Genomic DNA, 19,519 nt, shown 5'->3' on the forward strand with positions numbered 1-19,519 from the left:
TCTATCATGAGACTATTCGGGATATTTGACTTGGGTAATCGGCAATGGGTATGGCATTGGTTTTGAGATAAAGAATTAAATACTTAATCTTGTAACTCCAAATTTTTGTGGTGATAACTTATGACCAGAGAGGTTCGTAATAATATACTCAAGAAGATTGAGTCAAGAACAAAACTTGAACCAATGATGGAATGGAATTACGATAAAATAAAGGCAATTTGGAGTGTTGAGGCCAAAATAGTAGCTACACATGAATGAAAATTATGGGAGGTGTTCCAATAGAAGGGTATGGTTCTAGGGATAATTTTGGTGAAGGAATCATCTCCAAATATATTATAGAATAAGAGGTATATTAAATATACTCAAATTCACATAATAAATTTGAGTTCAATTTGAAATTACCAAAACTGAAATATTTGCTGTTATAAAATACTACATGTTCCAACGAGTCCGGGAATATAAAATTTGTCAAATTCGGACTTACGGTGTAGGAAATATGATTTTTCGAAGTTGAATATTTTCCTGAAAATGTATTACGGGAATTACATATTGGCTGCCACGTGTCAACTTTTCATAGGCCCAATACCCATTCAATTTTTAAATTAAAAACAGAGAGGATCTACAGGAGGGGGAGAGAGTTCACCGGAGTTCTTGCCGAGTTTCGTCGGAGATGGAGAAGAAAAGTCCCCGGCATCAACGAACGGAAGAACGACGTAGAGGAGGGCGATAAGAGTTTAATGGACAATGTCCTGGCCTCGGACCCTTCACATGGCAGTGGTGGAAGGCCGCCGGAATTGCACCGGACTCCGGTGGGTAGCGTACTTGCAGATGGTGCGTTCTGCGTATTTGAAGGAGCTAAGACGTCAGTGAGGTCCGCAAGTAGGTGCAATATCTAGAGGAAGAAAAGGAGTCGCGAGAGACTCACCGGAGGCGTCGCGAGGTTCGCCGGCCGCGATAGCAAATCTCAACTTCGACGAGGAATTACTCACAAAGGAGAAGGAATTGGTGAGGGCTTTCAGGGGAGGGGTGTGAGGATATCTAGGTACTCCTCTGGGTGATACTTATAGGGTCAGGGGAGGTCAGAATCGAGCGAAGCGTCATCGGTTTCATGGGTGTTAATGGCGGCTGTTACTTGTGCTGCTAGTGGCCATTAAGGGGGAATTAGGATGCACTAATAGAGGTGAGGGGTCGTGGGAGACGAGAGGAACCGATTCAGGAGGTCAATGGGTGTGGGGGAAGGGAAGGGAAGCGTTGGGCGCAGCCGCTGTACGCCATGGCAGCTCCCGTGGGGTGAACGTGAGGAGGAAGAAGACCTCATGTACGTGTACGTGAGGAGCTGGGCTGTTGGAGCTGGTTGGGCCTAGCCCAATTAGCTTTAGGACTAATAAACTATATTTTGTGTGCGTGTGTGCAAGAAGTTTAATTATAACAGGAATTAAAATGTTCGTGTTTACCTATTTATTATTTCAATTATACGCACATTAAGTTCAAAATTCAATAAACTTATTTTCGTGCACAAACTTGTTTTAATAATGCATTACGGGCTTCATAATTTCCCCAACATATGTGTGAGGGTTTTATGAATACCCAAATGACTAACAAGAAATATTTAATATTTCCCAATAATAGTTTTGGAGAAGTCATATTATCTCCTCTCACATTTATTTTTATTTGAATACTTTGGAAATATTTAAATGGCATTAAAATTCCATATAAGATCCAATTCCAATGAAACTCAAAAATTCAAAGAATCCCAAATGGAATATTAATCCACCACATTTGAGAAAGTCATTTTATTCTCACTCATATATTTGAATGTGGTTTCAAAATATTCCAAAAGAATTGAATGCCCTTTGAATTCTTGAATAAACTTTCCCAACCATATTTTTTTACTGGACAAAAATGTTATTTTTAACATGGTTTGAAAAAGGAAGTTTAAACAAGGACTCAAAAAGTTTTAATTCCCTACGAAAATCAAAGCAATTCAATCAATATTATCCTATTATTAACATTCCAAAATTTGAAAAAAATTGGGATGTTGCAAACTACCACCCTTAAAAGAAATCTCGTCCTCAAGATTTGCAAAGGCTAGCAAGAAGTAGGTTAGGGTTTGGTTCTCTTGGGTTAATTCCCCATAGTTTAGTCATAGCATCTATATGATTGCATTCTATCCGTTTGCTTCCTATCTTGAGGGAATGCCTTCTCTTTATATAATTCCTTGTATTCCAGTTCTTCAGCGTGCTTATGTCTAAGGCTTTTTGCACCATTCTGGAGTCTCTGGTGATTTTTCATATGACCCAATTGTCCTTCGAGGGTGTTCAGGAGCTACCACCCTTAAGAACAAACTTGTAGCGATTTCTAGAATTTCTTTATTCCATGATGATTTCAATCAAGCTCCTCTCGGCCAGAACTGAGCCTTGGCTCAAAAGAACAAGTCTTCATTCAAAGCCCATAATTTCCATAACTACCCATCGAAACTCTCATGGGGGTCAATGAATTATCTTCCGATAGAACTCCTTGAAGATCTTCATGTTTTTTTGCTCACGTCGAATCTAAGTTAGGCACAATTGCCTATCTATATGGGTAATACGTCTTACCACTCTATGGTTTGGGCTTGTCGTATCGACACTCAACTAGGTTCTCATGGCTCTCTGATTTACCAATCAAACATACAAAGGTATATAATAAGAGTCTCTGGTATGGGGGCCAATCCATCTCGTACTCAAACCATTACCTCATATGTAGACCGGTTAATCGCGTATATTAACACTCGGTCTTTATCACTCCTCTTCAAGAGGTCTTCACCTGCAAATCTAATAAAATGTCTTTGGATGGCGTTAATCCTACACAGGTTGTATTAAACTTGCATGTGAGAAATACCAAAACTTTTGTGTGCCAAAGTTGCATTCTCCTTTCGAATAGATTCCTTATTACATCCTTTAACCTCTCGTACAACTTCAAGTTCAAAATAGCTTATTACAAGTGCTACCATCCACATGGATTGGTATGGTCAAGCATGTAAACCCAACATTATTCCTTACTCCTTCGTAAGAAGTTTAGTCCAGCTGAAAATGTGCGATGTAGTCCTTGAACTCATTAATCCTATGCTCCTTCACGGCGGCCATGAACTTCATGTCCATTAGCTCAGCATATACTTCCCTCAAGTACTTTTGAGCATGACGATTTCCCCAATCTGACGTATGGCTTCCATGGCAGCTTCACGAACAGAGTCGAAGAAGGTGGTTTGAGGTACTCGGGAAATGAAAAAGTATTTCCCACTAGTCTTTGGACAAACTCCTTTTTCACGGAAGAGGTGTACTTACACGTACCAAAGTTCCACTCCATTTTCAATGAAAGGATAACCCTTGTAGACTGCATCTCCTTCAAGGTGAATGTGTCCCATCATATCCTTCAGGATCTTTGGAAAATCATGGTCACTAGTCAAAGTCATCATTATTTCTGGGCCCTTGTGGAATGACTCGTAAAGGGTTGCCATCTGCAGGTGGAAAAGAAAGGTTGAGTTCAAAACAACAAGGTATTTATCTCCTTCGAAGAAATGTGGAGGTTTCTACGAGGAAAATTTTAGTGGTTGGTTTATCCATAGTTCAAGGATTTGATCTAGGTGAGATAGAGCTTAGGGAGGAAGAGAGATGGATCCACACACACCACAATCAACAATCAACTCCTATCCTAATGTACTCAACATTTCTAATAGGTTCGTTTACTATGGTTTCGTCATTTAGTTTTCAATTCTTCAATGTCTTCAGTGTGTGATGCTTTACTCATATTAAGGTCTTCTTGTTAATTATCTGTAACTTTCACCTCTTAGGGTTAAATAAATAATGCAAATCTATGAAGGTCGTATCCTAATAACGAAAGGTTTTTTAATCATACAACTCAACTGACAACAACAATCAAATCAATGGCGAAGAAATCCAACAAAAATCCAAGTTTCAGTCATAAATTCCATTCAAACAATTCCTATGATGCCTTCATCCACATGGGTTCGCATGGTTGGGCACACTACTCGCACTCTTTCATTTATTTCACAACTCTCATGGTGGGCTTGGACACTATTGAGCTATGTGGGATATTCCTTATAGTGGTATGTAATGTTCACCTTCTTCACAACCACCTTGGTCTTGAGTGTGTTCAGTTCTGCTTCAACTTCTTGGATGTAAACTTCAGTATTGGAAACATCTTTGTCTTAGCATCATTTCCATGAAGTAACCTTTAGGCTCTTGAAAGTCCATATCAGTGTCAAGGTCATGGAGACATCTAAGTTTTTGAAAGCAGATGAGAACTTAGTAAAGAAAAGAAGAGGATACGAGAATGCTTGTCGGTACTATTGAAAACATAAGTTATTCCTCTCAAGGTCATCCTATTTCTAAACCATTTTCTAGGGTCACATCCTACAGTCAACGTATGCTCTGATACCATTTTGTCACGACCCGAATTTGATAGAATCCAAGTATTTGTGCTTACTGTGCTATCCCTAGATCATAACTAGCACATACAATAACAAAAATGAATATCAGTAAGACATACATCATTCTACTACAAGGGTACATCCAAATATATATAAATCATACCTTAGGCTCAGCTCAAGCTGGCACATAATACAGAGGAATTATACGTAGTCCTAAGTTAGGGCTCCATCAACGCCACTGGGCTCGTTGAGTGTAGACCACAACTCTATCGTCTCTTAATCTTTCAAGATCTGCACATGACAGGTGCAGATGAGTATGGAGTGTACTCGCAAGTTGCAAAGGAAAGTTTAGCAGAATATATATGCAGGGTAAGTACTGGTGGAGGTTTCCTTTGCATAAAGCTAATTTTCTCCTATACTAATTTATAAACATTTTTTTTGAAAAAAAATAGTTTTTAGTATAAAAGGTAGGAGTGAGACACTTGGATATACGCAGGAGTGTTCATTGTCCAAATTAGTTTAAAACATTCACTGTGCTCATTCCTCAACTTTAACCCTTAAAACAGACTTTTAGAAAAGAGAGAGGAGATCCTTCTTCAGTCCAAGTCTTCAGTTGCTCAAAATTGCCCGTAACCGGGGGCACAACTAATCGATTAGGTTAAACCCACTGCACATGTCGTACACTTTCCCCACATGATACAACCAACCCCGTTTATCGTTACACGCTTAGGTGTACGACTAGGAGGAGATTGTGATGAAGCTTTTCAGTAACAGCCCCCTATACCTGACCAAGCCGCCCGCAACTTAGGCAATGGAAGGCCCACTCTGATGGCGGTCCTGAGGTAAGGGTTTCCCGTTAGTACTAAGCTAAGCTAGAGCCCATAGTAGCATGTGGCTGTACTGGAAGCTACATCAAACTGTACTTGGAAGATCTCATTCCCCTGGACGGCGGTCCCCACCAAAAACCTGCGTGCAAGACCTCAGTCGGGCGCATTCACTACAAGACCCCGATGGGCGCAATCAGTTGTAGACGCTCCCATCAATACCATTCCGCCCAGGGAGTAGAAGTAAATTAGTATATAGTTTTTTAAAAAATCACAAAACATTTCCCCAAAGGAGGGCAAGTTTAATCTTTTAAACTTCTTTGATTTCCCAACCCTTTTCTTTGTAAGCATGGCTAAGCATAGATACAAATTCCTAGGGCTTTAAATAGCAATAGTTGTTTGCAAAACTTTTTAGTAAAACATGCATAGTAATAAAATAATTCATGCATATTACAAAAACATAGGACAAGGAATGATCAAGTTGCAACTTGCCTGATTCTTGAAGTTGATTCTCTATTCATTATCATCACTCCTTCACTTTACGATATATCTAACGATAAAACAAAATACTTCAAAACACAATAAATCCAAATAAAAGATTCAAATTCACAATAAAAATACATTCGTGGGATAATTATCATGACGTGGCTATGGTTTGAGATAGAATTAAGTTTGGTCTTAAACGAGACATGACATAGTCATATACAATGGTTGGATTTAAGTGATACTAAGTGAAGATCATGGTTGAGACAAGTTCCAACAACAAATTCTATCATGAGACTATTCAGGATATTTGACTTGGGTAATCGACAATGGGTATGGCATAGGTTTCGAGATAAAGAATTAAATACTTAATCTTGTAACTCCAAATTTTTGTGGTGATAACTTATGACCAGAGAGGTTCATAATAATATACTCAAGAAGATTGAGTCAAGAACAAAACTTAAACCAATGATGGAATTGAATTATGATAAAATAAAGGCAATTTGGAGTGTTGAGGCCAAAATAGTAGCTACACATGGATGAAAATTGTGGGAGGTGTTCCAATAGAAGGGTATGGTTCTAGGGATAATTTTGGTGAAGGAATCATCTCCAAATATATTATAGAATAAGAGGTATATTAAATATACTCGAATTCACATTATAAATTTGAGTTGAATTTGAAATTACCAAAACTAAAATATTTGCTCTTATAAGATACTACATGTTCCAACGAGTCCGGGAATATAAAATTTGTCAAATTCGGACTTACGGTGTAGGAGATACGATTTTTCGAAGTTGAATATTTTCCTGAAAATGTGTTACGGGAATTACATATTAGCTGCCATGTGTCAACTTCTGATAGGCCCAATACCCATTCGATTTTTTTAATTAAAAACAGAGAGGATCTACAGGAGGGAGAGAGTGTTCACCGGAGTTCTTGCAGGAGTTTCGTCGGAGTTGGAGAAGAAAAGTCCCCGGCACCAACGAACAACAGAACAGCATAGAGGAGGGTGATAGGAGTATAATGCACAACGTCTTGGCCTCGGACCCTTCACGTGGCAGTGGTGGAAGGCCGCCGGAGTTGCACCGGACTCCGGTGGGTAGCGTACTTGCGGATGGTGCGTTCTACGTATTTGAATGAGCTAAGACATCAGTGAGGTCCGCAAGTAGGTGCAGCATCCAGAGGAAGAAAAGGAGTCGCGAGAGACTCACCGAAGGCGTCGCGAGGTTCGCCGGCCGTGACAGCGGATCTCAACTTCAACGAGGAATTACTCACAGAGGAGAAGGAATTGGTGAGGGCTTTCAGGGGAGGGGTGTGAGGATATCTTGGTACTCCTCTGGGTGATACTTATAGGGTCAGGGGATGTCAGAATCGAGCGGAGCGTCATCGGTTTCATGGTTGTTAATGGCGGCTGTTACTTGTGCTGCTAATGGCCATTAAGGGGGAAATTAGGGCGCACTAATAGAGGTGAGGGGTCGTGGGAGACGAGAGGAACCGATTCAGGAGGTCAACGGATGCGGGGGAAGGGAAGGGAAGCGTTGGGCGCAGCCGCTGTACGCCATGGCGGCTCCTGTGGGGTGAACGTGAGGAGGAAGAAGATGTCACGTACGTGTACGTGTGGAGCTGGGCTGTTGGAGCTGGTTGGGCCTAGCCCAATTAGTTTTAGGACTAATAAACTATATTTTATGTGCATGTGTGCAAGAAGTTTAATTCTAACAGGAATTAAAATGTTTGTGTTTACCTATTTATTATTTCAATTCTACGCACATTAAGTTCAGAATTAAATAAACTTATTTTTGTGCACAAACTTGTTTTAATAATGCATTACGGGCTTCATAATTTCCCCAACACATGTCTGAGGGTTTTATGAATACCCAAATGACTAACAAGAAATATTTAATATTTCCCAATAATAGTTTTGGAGAAGTCATATTATCTCCTCTCACATTTATTTTTATTTGAATACTTTGGAAATATTGAAATGGCATTAAAATTCCATATAAGATCCTATTCCGATGAAACTAAAAAATTCAAAAATACAAAGAATCCCAAATGCAATATTAAGCCACCACATTTGAGAAAGTCATTTTATTCTCACTCATATATTTGAATGTGGTTTCAAAATATTCCAAAAGAATTGAATGCCCTTTGAATTCTTGAATAAACTTTCCCAACCAGTTTTTTTACTGGACAAAAATGTTATCTAATTTTTAACATGGTTTGAAAAAGGAAGTTTAAACAAGGACTCAATATTATCCTATTATTAACATTACAAAATTTGAATTTTTTTGGGATGTTACAGAAACGATTCTGCATCTACTACAATTACTCCACACATCGACCGCTATCCAGCTTGCATCTAGAGTATTAAGTTTATAAAGAACGGAGTAACGCCTTAAGCAAGATGACGTGATGTAGCGGGATTAACTCAAATAATATGATGAAAACCCCATCTTGTTATCCTCGATGGCAACAATACAATACGTGCCTTGCTGCCCCTACTATCACTGGGAAAGGACACCGCAAGATTGAACCCAAAGCTAAGCACTTCTCCCATTGCAAGAAAAATCAATCTAGTTGGCCAAACCAAATCGATAGTTCGAAGAGACTTGCAAAGATATAGATAAGTTGATCATAAATCCACAATTCATCGGATCTTGTAAAACACACCACAAAAGAGTATTACATCGAATAGATCTCCAAGAACATTGAGGAGAACTTTGTATTGAGAATCAAAGAGAGAGAAGAAGCCATCTAGCTACTAGCTATGGACCCGTAGGTCTGAAGTAAACTACTCATGCTTCATCGGAGAGGCAATGGTGTTGATGTAGAAGCCCTCCGTGATCGATTCCCCCTCCGACAGGACGCCGGAAAAGGCCCCAAGATGGGATCTCATGGGTACAGAAGGTTGCGGCAGTGGGAAAGTGGTTTCGTGGCTCCCCTGGATGTTTTGGGGGTATAAGAGTATACATAGGCGAAAGAATTAGGTCAGGGGAGCTACGAGGGGCCCACAAGGTTGGGAGCGCACCCTCCACCCTTGTGGACGCCTCCAGGCTCCTATGACTTGCACTCCAAGTCTCCTGGGTGTCTTATGGTCCAAGAAAAATCATCGCGAAAGTTTTATCCCATTTGGTATTCCTTTTCTGCAAAACTCTAAAACAAGGAAAAAACAGAAACTGACACTAGGCTCTAGGTTAATAGGTTAGTCCCAAAAATCATACAAAATAGCATATTAATGCATATAAAACATCCAAAACAGATAAGCATGGAACAATAAAAAATTATAGATATGTTGGAGACGTATCAAGCATCCCCAAGCTTAATTCCTGCTCATCCTCGAGTACGTAAATGATAAAAACAGAATTTTTGATGTGGAATGCTACCTAACATATTTATCCATGTAATTCTCTTTATTGTGGCATGAATGTTCAAATCCGTAAGATTCAGAACAAAAGTTTAATATTGACATAAAAACAATAATACTTCAAGCATACTAACAAAATAATTATGTCTTCTCAAAATAACATGGCCAAAGAAAGCTTATCCCTACAAAATCATATAGTCTGGCTATGCTCCATCTTCATCACATAAAATATTTAAATCATGCAAAACCCCGATGACAAGCCAAGCAATTGTTTCATACTTTTGATGTTCTCAAACTTCTTCAACTTTCACGCAATCCATGAGCGTGAGCCATGGACATAGCACTATAGGTGGAATAGACAATGGTTTTGGAGAAGACAAAAGGAGGGAGATAGTCTCATATCAACTAGGCGTATCAACGGGCTATGGAGATGCCCATTAAAAGATATCAATGTGAGTGAGTAGGGATTGCCATGCAACGGATGCACTAGAGCTATAAGTTTATGAAAGCACAAAAAAGACTAAGTGGTTGTGCATCCAACTCGCTTGCTCACGAATACCTAGGGCAATTTGAGGAAGCACATCATTGGAATATACAAGTCAAGTTCTATAATGAAAACTTCCCACTAGTATATGAAAGTGATATCATAGGAGACTCTCTATCATGAAGATCATGGTGCTACTTCAAAGCACAAGTGTGGTAAAAGGATAGTAACATTGTCCCTTCTCTCTTCTCTCTCATGTTTTTATTTGGGCCTTCTCTCATTTTTTGGCCTATTTTTTCGTCCGGAGTCTCATACCGACTTGTGGGGGAATCTTAGTCTCCATCATCCTTTCCTCACATGGGACAATGCTCTAATAATGAAGATCATCACACTTTTATTTGCTTACAGCTCAAGAATTACAACTCGATACTTAGAACAAAATATGACTCTATGTGAATGCCTCTGGCAGTGTATTGGGATGTGCAATGAATCAAGAGTGACATGTATAAAAAATGATGAACGGTGGCTTTGCCACAAATACGATGTCAACTACATGATCATGCAAAGCAATATGACAATGATGATGTATGCCATAATAAACAGAACGGTGGAAAGTTGCATGGCTATATATCTCGGAATGGCTATGGAAATGCCATAATAGGTAGGCATGGTGGTTGTTTTGAGGAAGGATATGTGGTGGGTTTATGATACCGGCGAAAGTTGCCCGGTACTAGAGAGGCTAGCAATGGCGGAAAGTGAGAGTGCGTATAATCTATGGACTCAACATTAGTCATAAAGAACTCACATAATTTTAGAAAAAATCTATTACATCGAAACAAAGTACTATGCGCATGCTCCTAGGGGGTAGATTGGTAGGAAAAGACCATCGCCCATCCCCGACCGCCACTCATAAGGAAGAGAATCAAGAAATAAATCATGCTTCGACTTCATCACATAACAGTTCACCAAACGTGCATGCTATGGGACTCACAAACTTTAACACAAGTATTTCTCAAATTCACAACTACTCACTATCATGACTCTAATATCACCATCTTCATATCTCAAAACAATCATAAGGAATCAAACTTCTCATAGTATTCAATGCACTTTATATGAAAGTTTTTATTATATCCTTTTTGGATGGCTATCATATTAGGACTAATTTTATAACCAAAGCAAATTACCATGCTGTTTAGAGACTCTCAAAATAATATAAGTGAAGTATGAGAGTTCAACAATTTCTATAAAATAAAACCACCATCGTGCTCTAAAAAGATATAAGTGAAGCACTAGAGCAAATTTTCCTAGCTCTAAAGATATAAGTGAAGCACACAAAGCATTCTAATAAATCATGATTCATGTGTGTCTCTCTCAAAAGGTGTGTACAGCGAGGATTATTGTGGAAAACTAAAAAACAAAGAATCAAATCATACAAGACGCTCCAAGCAAAACACATATCATGTGGTGAATAAAAATATAGCCTGAAGTAAAGTTACCGATAGACGAAGACGAAAGAGGGGATGCCTTCCCCGGGCATCCCCAAGCTTAGGCCTTTTGACATCCTTGAATATTACCTTGGGGTTCCTTGGGAATCCCCAAGCTTAGGCTCTTGCCACTCCTTATTCCATAGCCCATCAAATCCTTACCCAAAACTTGAAAACTTCACAACACAAAACTCCAACAAAAAATCTCATAAGCTCCGTTAGTATAGGAAAATAAATCACCACTTTTGGTACTGTTGTGAACTCATTCTTTATTTATATTGGTGTAATATCTACTGTATTCCAACTTTTCCATGGTTCATACCCCCGATACTAGCCATAGATGTATCAAAATAAGCAAACAACACGCGAAAAGCAGAATCTATCAAAAATAGATCAGTCTGTAGCAGTCTGGAGCTTTTGAATACTTCTGTAACTCCAAAAATTCTGAGAAATTTAGAAGTTCTAGATAATTTGTATATTAACCATCTGCAAAAAGAATCAGTATTTTATCGTGCTTCTTTTAAAAATTGAATCTAATCTCATGGGCGCAAAAGTTTCTATTTTTCTGCAGGATCAAATTTACTATCACCGTAAGCTATCCCAAAGGTCTTACTTGGCACAAACACTAATTAAAACACAAAGCCACATCTAACCAGAGGCTAGATTATTTATTAAAAGCAAAACAGGACCTAAAAAGAAAGAACAAAAATAAAATTGGGTTGCCTCCCAACAAGCGCTATTGCTTAACGCCCCTAGCTAGGCATAAAAACACGAACAGATCTAAGTATTCTCATCTTTGGCATGCAATCCATAAGTGGCTCTCATAATAGATTCATAAGGAAATTTAATTTTCTTTCTTGGAAAGTATTACATGCCTTTCCTTAACAGAAATTGAAATCTAATGTTTCCTTCTTTCATATCAATAATTGCGCCAATCGTTCTAAGGAAAGGTCTACCAAGAATAATAGGACATGTAGGATTGCAATCTATATCAAGAACAATGAAATCTACGGGCACATAATTCCTATTTGCAATAATAAGAACACCATTAATGCTTCCCATAGGTTTCTTAATAGTGGAATCTGCAAGATGCAAATTTAAGGAACAATCATCAAATTCACGGAAACCTAGCACATCACATAAAGTTTTCGGAATCGTGGAAACACTAGCACCCAAATCGCACAAAGCATAGCATTCATAATCCTTAATCTTAATCTTAATAGTAGTTTCCCATTCATCGTAAAGTTTTCTAGGAATTGAAACTTCCAAATTAAGCTTCTTTCATAAGATTGCATCATAGCATCAATGATATGTTTAGTAAAAGCTTTTGTTTTGATTATAAACATGAGGAGAATTCAACTTGGACTGCAATAAGGAAATACAATCTATAAAAGAGCAATCATCATAATTAAAGTCCTTGAAATCCAAAATAGTGGGTTCATTGCTATCTAAAGTTTTGACCTCTTCAATCCCACTTTTATCAATTTTTGCATCAAGATCTAAAAACTCCGAATCATTGGGACGTCTTCTAACTAAAGTTGACTCATCTCCAGTCCCATCATCTTCAAGATTAACATTGGAAAACAAAGATTCAATAGGAGTCACATCAATCAGTTTTAGATCTTCATCATTATTTCCACGGAAACTAGAAGAACACGCTTTTATAAACCAATCTTTCTTAGCACGCATCTTAGCGATTCTTTCTTTGCATTCATCAATGGAAATTCTCATAGCTATGAGATACTCATTGATATCATGCTTAGGTGGAATAGATCTAAGTTTCAAAGAATCAACATCAAGAGAAACTATGTCCACATTCCTAGCCAAATCATCAATCTTATGCAGTTTTTCTTCAATCAAAGCATTGAAATTCTTTTGCGAACTAATAAATTCTTTAACTCTATTCTGAAATTCAGAGGTCATCTTATTACAATTTCCATAAGAGTTGTTGTAGGAATTACCATAATTATTAGAGGAATTACTAGGAAACGACCTAGAATTAAAATTACCTCTATACGCGTTATTACCAAAATTGTTCCTACCAACAATATTCACATCCATAGATTCATTATTGTTTTCAATCAAAGTAGACAAAGGAATGTCATTAGGATCAATAGGAGCGCTCTTATTAGCAAACAATTTCATAAGCTCATCCATCTTTCCACTCAAAACATTAATCTCTTCAATTGCATGCACTTTTTTACTAGTGGAAGATCTTTCGATATATCATTGAGAATAGTTAACCATAACATTATCGAGGAGTTTAGTATCTTCTCCTAAAGTAATTTCCATAAAAGTGCCTCCCGCGGCCGAATCTAAAAGATCTCTAGAAGCAAAATTTGATCTGGCATAAAAAATTTGTATAATCATCCACAAATTCAAACCATGAGTAGGGCAATTTCTAATCAAAAATTTCATCCTCTCCCAAGATTGTGCAACATGTTCATGATCAAGTTGCTTAAAATTCATAATATCATTCCTAAGGCAGATGATCTTAGCGGGAGGAAAATACTTGGAAATAAAAGCATCTTTACACTTATTCCATGAATCAATACTATTTTTTAGGCAAAGATGAAAACCAAGTTTTAGCACGATCCGTAAACGAGAATGGAAATAGCTTCAACTTAACGATATCAGTATCCACATCTTTTTTTCTTTTGCATATCACACAAATCAATGAAATTATTAAGATGGGATGCGACATCTTCATTGATAAGGCCAGAAAATTCATCTTTCATAACAAGATTCAACAGAGTAGTATTAATCTCACAAGATTTTGCATTAGCATCGGGAGCAATTGGAGTACTAATAAAATCATTGTTGTTGGTATTGGAAAAGTCACACAATTTGGTATTATCTTGAGTCATCGTGACAAAGCAAGCAATCCAACACACGAGCACACAAAAAGCAAACAAAAAGACGAACGGAAGAGGGGCGAAGAAAAGGTGAATCTTTTCGAAAATCGTTTTAGAAGTGGGGGAGAGGAAATGAGAGGCGAATGGCGAAAAATGTAATGCGATAGATGAGAGTTTATGATGGGTACTTGGTATGTCTTGGCTTGGTGTAGATCTCCCAGGAAACGGCGCCAGTAATCCGTCTTGCTACCTCTTGAGCTTGTGTTGGTTTTTCCATTGCAGAGGAAAGTGTGATGCAGTAAAGGAGCGTAAGTATTTCCCTCAGTTTTGAGAACCAAGGTATCAATCCAGTAGGAGACTACACAACAAGCCACTGAATACCTGCACAAACAAACACCGACTTGCAACCAACGCGACAAAGGGGTTGTCAATCCCTTCACGGTTATTCGCAAAGTGAGATTTGATAGAGATGGATAAACGGTAAAGTAATATTTTTTTGGTATTTTTGGTTTATGGAACGGAAAGTAAATATTGCAAAGTAAAAGAACGGCGACATAAATTGGAAAGTTGACGGAAAACTAATATGATGTAAAATAGACCCGGGGGCCATAGGTTTCACTAGAGGCTTCTCTCAAGATAGAAATTATTACGGTGGGTGAACAAATTACTGCCGAGCAATTGATAGAAAAGCGCAAAGTTATGACGATATCTAAGGCAATGATCATGAATATAGGCATCACGTCCGTGTCAAGTAGACCGAAATGATTCTGCATCTACTACTATTACTCCACATATCGATCGCTATCCAGCATGCATCTAGAGTATTAAGTTCATAAAGAACGGAGTAACGCCTTAAGCAAGATGACATGATGTAGCGGGATTAACTCAAACAATATGATGAAAATCCCATCTTGTTATCCTCGATGGCAACAATACAATATGTGCCTTGCTGCCCCTACTGTCACACCGCAAGATTGAACCCAGAGCTAAGCACTTCTCCCGTTGCAAGAAAAACCAATCTAGTTGGACAAACCAAATCGATAGTTCGAAGAGACTTGCAAAGATATCAAATCATGTATATAAGAATTCAGAGGAGATTTAAATAATATTCATAGATAAGCTGATCATAAATCCAACATTCATCGGATCTCGGCAAACACACCGCAAAAGAGTATTATGTCGAATAGATCTCCAAGAATGATACGTCTCCAACGTATCTATATTTTTTGATTGCTCCATGCTATATTATCTACTATTTTGGACATTTTTGGGCTTTATTATCCACTTTTATATTATTTTTGGGACTAACCTATTAACCGGAGCCCTAGCCCAGAATTGTTGTTTTTTTTGCCTATTTTAGGGTTTCGAAGAAAAGGAATATCAAACGGAGTCCAAACGGAATGAAACCTTCGGGAACGTGATTTTCTCACCGAACATGATCCAGGAGACTTGGACCGTACATCAAGACACAAAGGAGGAGTCCACGAGGTAGGGGGCGCGCCTAACCACCCCCCCCCCCCCACAGGCACGCCCTCCACCCTCGTGGGGCCCCTGTTGCTCCATCGACGTACTCCTTCCTCCTATATGTACCTACATACCCCCAAACGATCACACACGGAGCCAAAACCCTAATTCCACCGCCGAAACTTTCTCTATCCACGAGATCCCATCTTGGGGCCTGTTCCGGAGCTCTGCCGGAGGGGGCACCGATCACGGAGGGCTTCTACATCATCACCATAGCCCCTCCGATGAAGTGTGAGTAGTTCTCCTCAGACCTACGGGTCCATAGTTATTAGCTAGATGGCTTCTTATCTCTTTTTGGATCTCAATACAATGTTCTCCCCCTCTCTCGTGGAGAACTATTCGATGTAATCTTATTTTTGCGGTGTGTTTGTTGAGACCGATGAATTGTGGGTTTATGATCAAGTCTATCTATGAACAATATTTGAATCTTCTCTGAATTCTTTTATGTATGATTGGTTATCTTTGCAAGTCTCTTTGAATTATCAGTTTGGTTTGGCCTACTAGATTGATCTTTCTTGGAATGGGAGAAGTGCTTAGCTTTGGGTTCAATCTTGCGGTGTCCTTTCCCAGTGACAGTAGGGGCAGCAAGGCACGTATTGTATTGTTGCCATCGAGGATAACAAGATGGGGTTTTCATCATATTGCATGAGTTTATCCCTCTATATCATGTCATCTTGCTTAAGGCGTTACTTTTTTTTCATTAACTTCGTACTCTAGATGCATGCTGGATAGCGGTCGATGAGTGGAGTAATAGTAGTAGATGCAGGCAGGAGTCGGTCTAGTTGTCTCGGACGTGATGCCTATATACGTGATCATACCTAGATATTCTCATAACTATGCTCAATTCCGTCAATTGCTCAACAGTAATTCGTTCACCCACTGTATAATACTTATGCTCTTGAGAGAAGCCACTAGTGAAACCTATGGCCCCCGGGTCTATCTTCATCATATTAATCTTCCAATACTTAGTAATTTCCTTTGCTTTTTTACTTTGCTTTTATTTTACTTTGCATCTTTATCATAAAAATACCAAAAATATTATCTTATCATATCTATCAGATCTCACTCTCGTAATTGGCCGTGTAGGGATTGACAACCCCTTATCGCATTGGTTGCGAGGATTTATTTGTTTTTTGGAGGTACGAGGGACTTGCGCGTAGCCTCCTAATGGATTGATACCTTGGTTCTCAAAACTGAGGGAAATACTTACGCTACTCTGCTGCATCATCCCTTCCTCTTCGGGGAAAAACCAACGCAATGCTCAAGAGGTAGCAAGAAGGATTTCTGGCGCTGTTGCCGGGGAGTCTACGCAAAAGTCAATATACCAAGTACCCATCACAATCCATATCTCCCGCATTACATTATTTGCCATTTGCCTCTCGTTTTCCTCTCCCCCACTTCACCCTTGCCGTTTTATTCGCCCTCTTTCTCTATCCTCCCTCTCTTTCTCTTTTTGCCTTCTTCTCGTATGTATCCTTGTTTGTGTTTCCATGTGCATTCTATTTGCCTGCATCTTTGCTTGCTAAAAATCTAATGATATGGATCCACTTAAAGTGTTCTACTTAGATCATTGATACGTCTCCAACGTATCTACTTTTCCAAAACTTTTGCCCTTGTTTTGGACTCTAACTTGTATGATTTGAATCGAACTAACCCGGACTGACGCTGTTTTCAGCAGAATTACCATGATGTTGTTTTATGTGCAGAAAACAAAAGTTCTCGGAATGACCTGAAACTCCACGAGATATCTTACAATAAATAATAAAAAATCTCTCGCCAACGATGAAGACCAGGGGGCCCACACCCTTCTCACGAGGGTGGGGGCGCGCCCCCCTACCTCGTGGGCCCCCTGGAAACTCCCCGACTACAACTCCAACTCTATATAACTGCTTTCGGGGAGAAAAAAATCAGAGAGAAGAAATCATCGCGTTTTACGATACGGAGCCGCCGCCAAGCCCTAAAACCTCTCGGGAGGGCTGATCTGGAGTCCGTTCGGGGCTCCGGAGAGGGGGATTCGTCGTCGTCGTCATCATCAACCAACCTCCATCACCAATTTCATGATGCTCACCGCCGTGCATGATTAATTCCATTGTAGGCTTGCTGGACGGTGATGGGTTGGATGAGATTCACCATGTAATCGAGTTAGTTTTGTCAGGGTTTCATCCCTAGTATCCACTATGTTCTGAGATTGATGTTGCTATGACTTTGCTATGCTTAATGCTTGTCACTAGGGCCCGAGTGCCATGATTTCAGATCTGAACCTATTATGTTTTCATCAATATATGAGAGTTCTAGATCCTATCTTGCAAGTCTATAGTCACATATTATGTGTTATGATCCGTTAACCCTGAAGTGACAATAATCGGGATACTTACCGGTGATGACGGTAGTTTGAGGAGTTCATGTATTCACTATGTGCTAATGCTTTGTTCCGGTTCTCTATTAAAAGGAGGCCTTAATATCCCTTAGTTTCCATTAGGACCCCGCTGCCACGGGAGGGTAGGACAAAAGATGTCATGCAAGTTCTTTTCCATAAGCATGTATGACTATATTTGGAATACATGCCTACGTTTACATTGACGAATTGGAGCTAGTTCTGTGTCACCCTATGTTATGACTGTCACCTGATGAACCGCATCCGGCATAATTATCCATCATTGATCCAATGCCTATGAGCTTTCCATATACTGGTTTACGCTTATTTACTTTCCCGTTGCTATTGTTACAATCACTACAAAATACCAAAAACACTACTTTGCTTTCATTACTCTTTTGTTACCGTTACCATCACTATCATATTACTTTGCTACTAAACACTATGCTGCAGATACTAAATTTCTAGGTGCGGTTGAATTGACAACTCAGCTGCTAATACTTGAGAATATTCTTTGGCTCCCCTTGTGTCGAATCAATAAATTTGGGTTGAATACTCTACCCTCTAAAGCTGTTGCGATCCCCTATACTTGTGGGTTATCAAGACTAATTTCTGGCGCCGTTGCCGGGGAGCATAACTCTATTCTTTGTGTCACTTGGGATTTATATCTGCTGGGCACTATGAAGAACTTGAGAGATCGAAAAACTAAGATCTATCCCTCAACTACGAGGGGAGGTAAGGAACTGCCATCTAGCTCTGCACTTGATTCACCTTCTGTTATGAGTAAGCTTGCGACACCTACACCTGCTTCTGCTATTCGTTCTGATATGTCGCATGTTATTGATGATGCTACTTCTGTTATGCATGATACTTATGATGAAACTACTTCTATGCCTGATACTACTATGCCACTTAGTGATTTTCTCGAGGAACGACTTGCTAGGTCTAGAGAGATTGAAAATATTGAATCTGATTATGAAGATGAAAGTGATGATGAAGAATCACTTGTTATTCCTGAGGGTTATTTATTTGATCAAGATGCTTCTTTAGCTATTTTAGCCCGCAAAGATAGATATGAACTCAAAAGGTTATTAGCTAAATGGAATAAGCAATCTCCAAATGCTACGATGAGACCTGACCCTGCTTCTGCTACTTCACCTATATGTGTTGCTGATAAGGATTATGAATTCTCTGTTGATCCTGATATAATTACTTTGGTTGAATCTGGTCATTTTCATGGTTATGAATCTGAAACTGTTGTAGCACATCTTACTAAATTAAATGATATAGCCACCCTGTTCACTAATGATGAGAGATCTCGCTACTTTTATATCCTTAAAATATTTCCGTTCTCATTAAAGGGTGATGCTAAGATATGGTTTAATTCTCTTGATCCTGGTTGTGTGCGTAGTCCCCAGGATATGATTTACTACTTCTCTGCTAAATATTTCCCTGCGCATAAGAAACAAGCTGCTTCAAAGGAAATATACAACTTTGTGCAAATTAAAGAAGAGAGTCTCCCACAAGCTTGGGGGAGGCTTCTCAAGTTACTTAATGCTTTGCCTGATCATCCTCTTAAGAAAAATGAAATACTTGATATCTTTTATAATGGACTAACCGATGCTTCCAGAGATTACCTGGATAGTTGTGCTGGTTCTCTTTTCAGGGAAAGAACACCGGATGAAGCTGAAATC

The sequence above is a fragment of the Triticum urartu genome, chromosome 5A (assembly GCF_056163025.1).
Source record: "Triticum urartu cultivar PI428250 chromosome 5A, HENAU_Tu73, whole genome shotgun sequence".
NCBI lineage: Eukaryota > Viridiplantae > Streptophyta > Magnoliopsida > Poales > Poaceae > Triticum > Triticum urartu.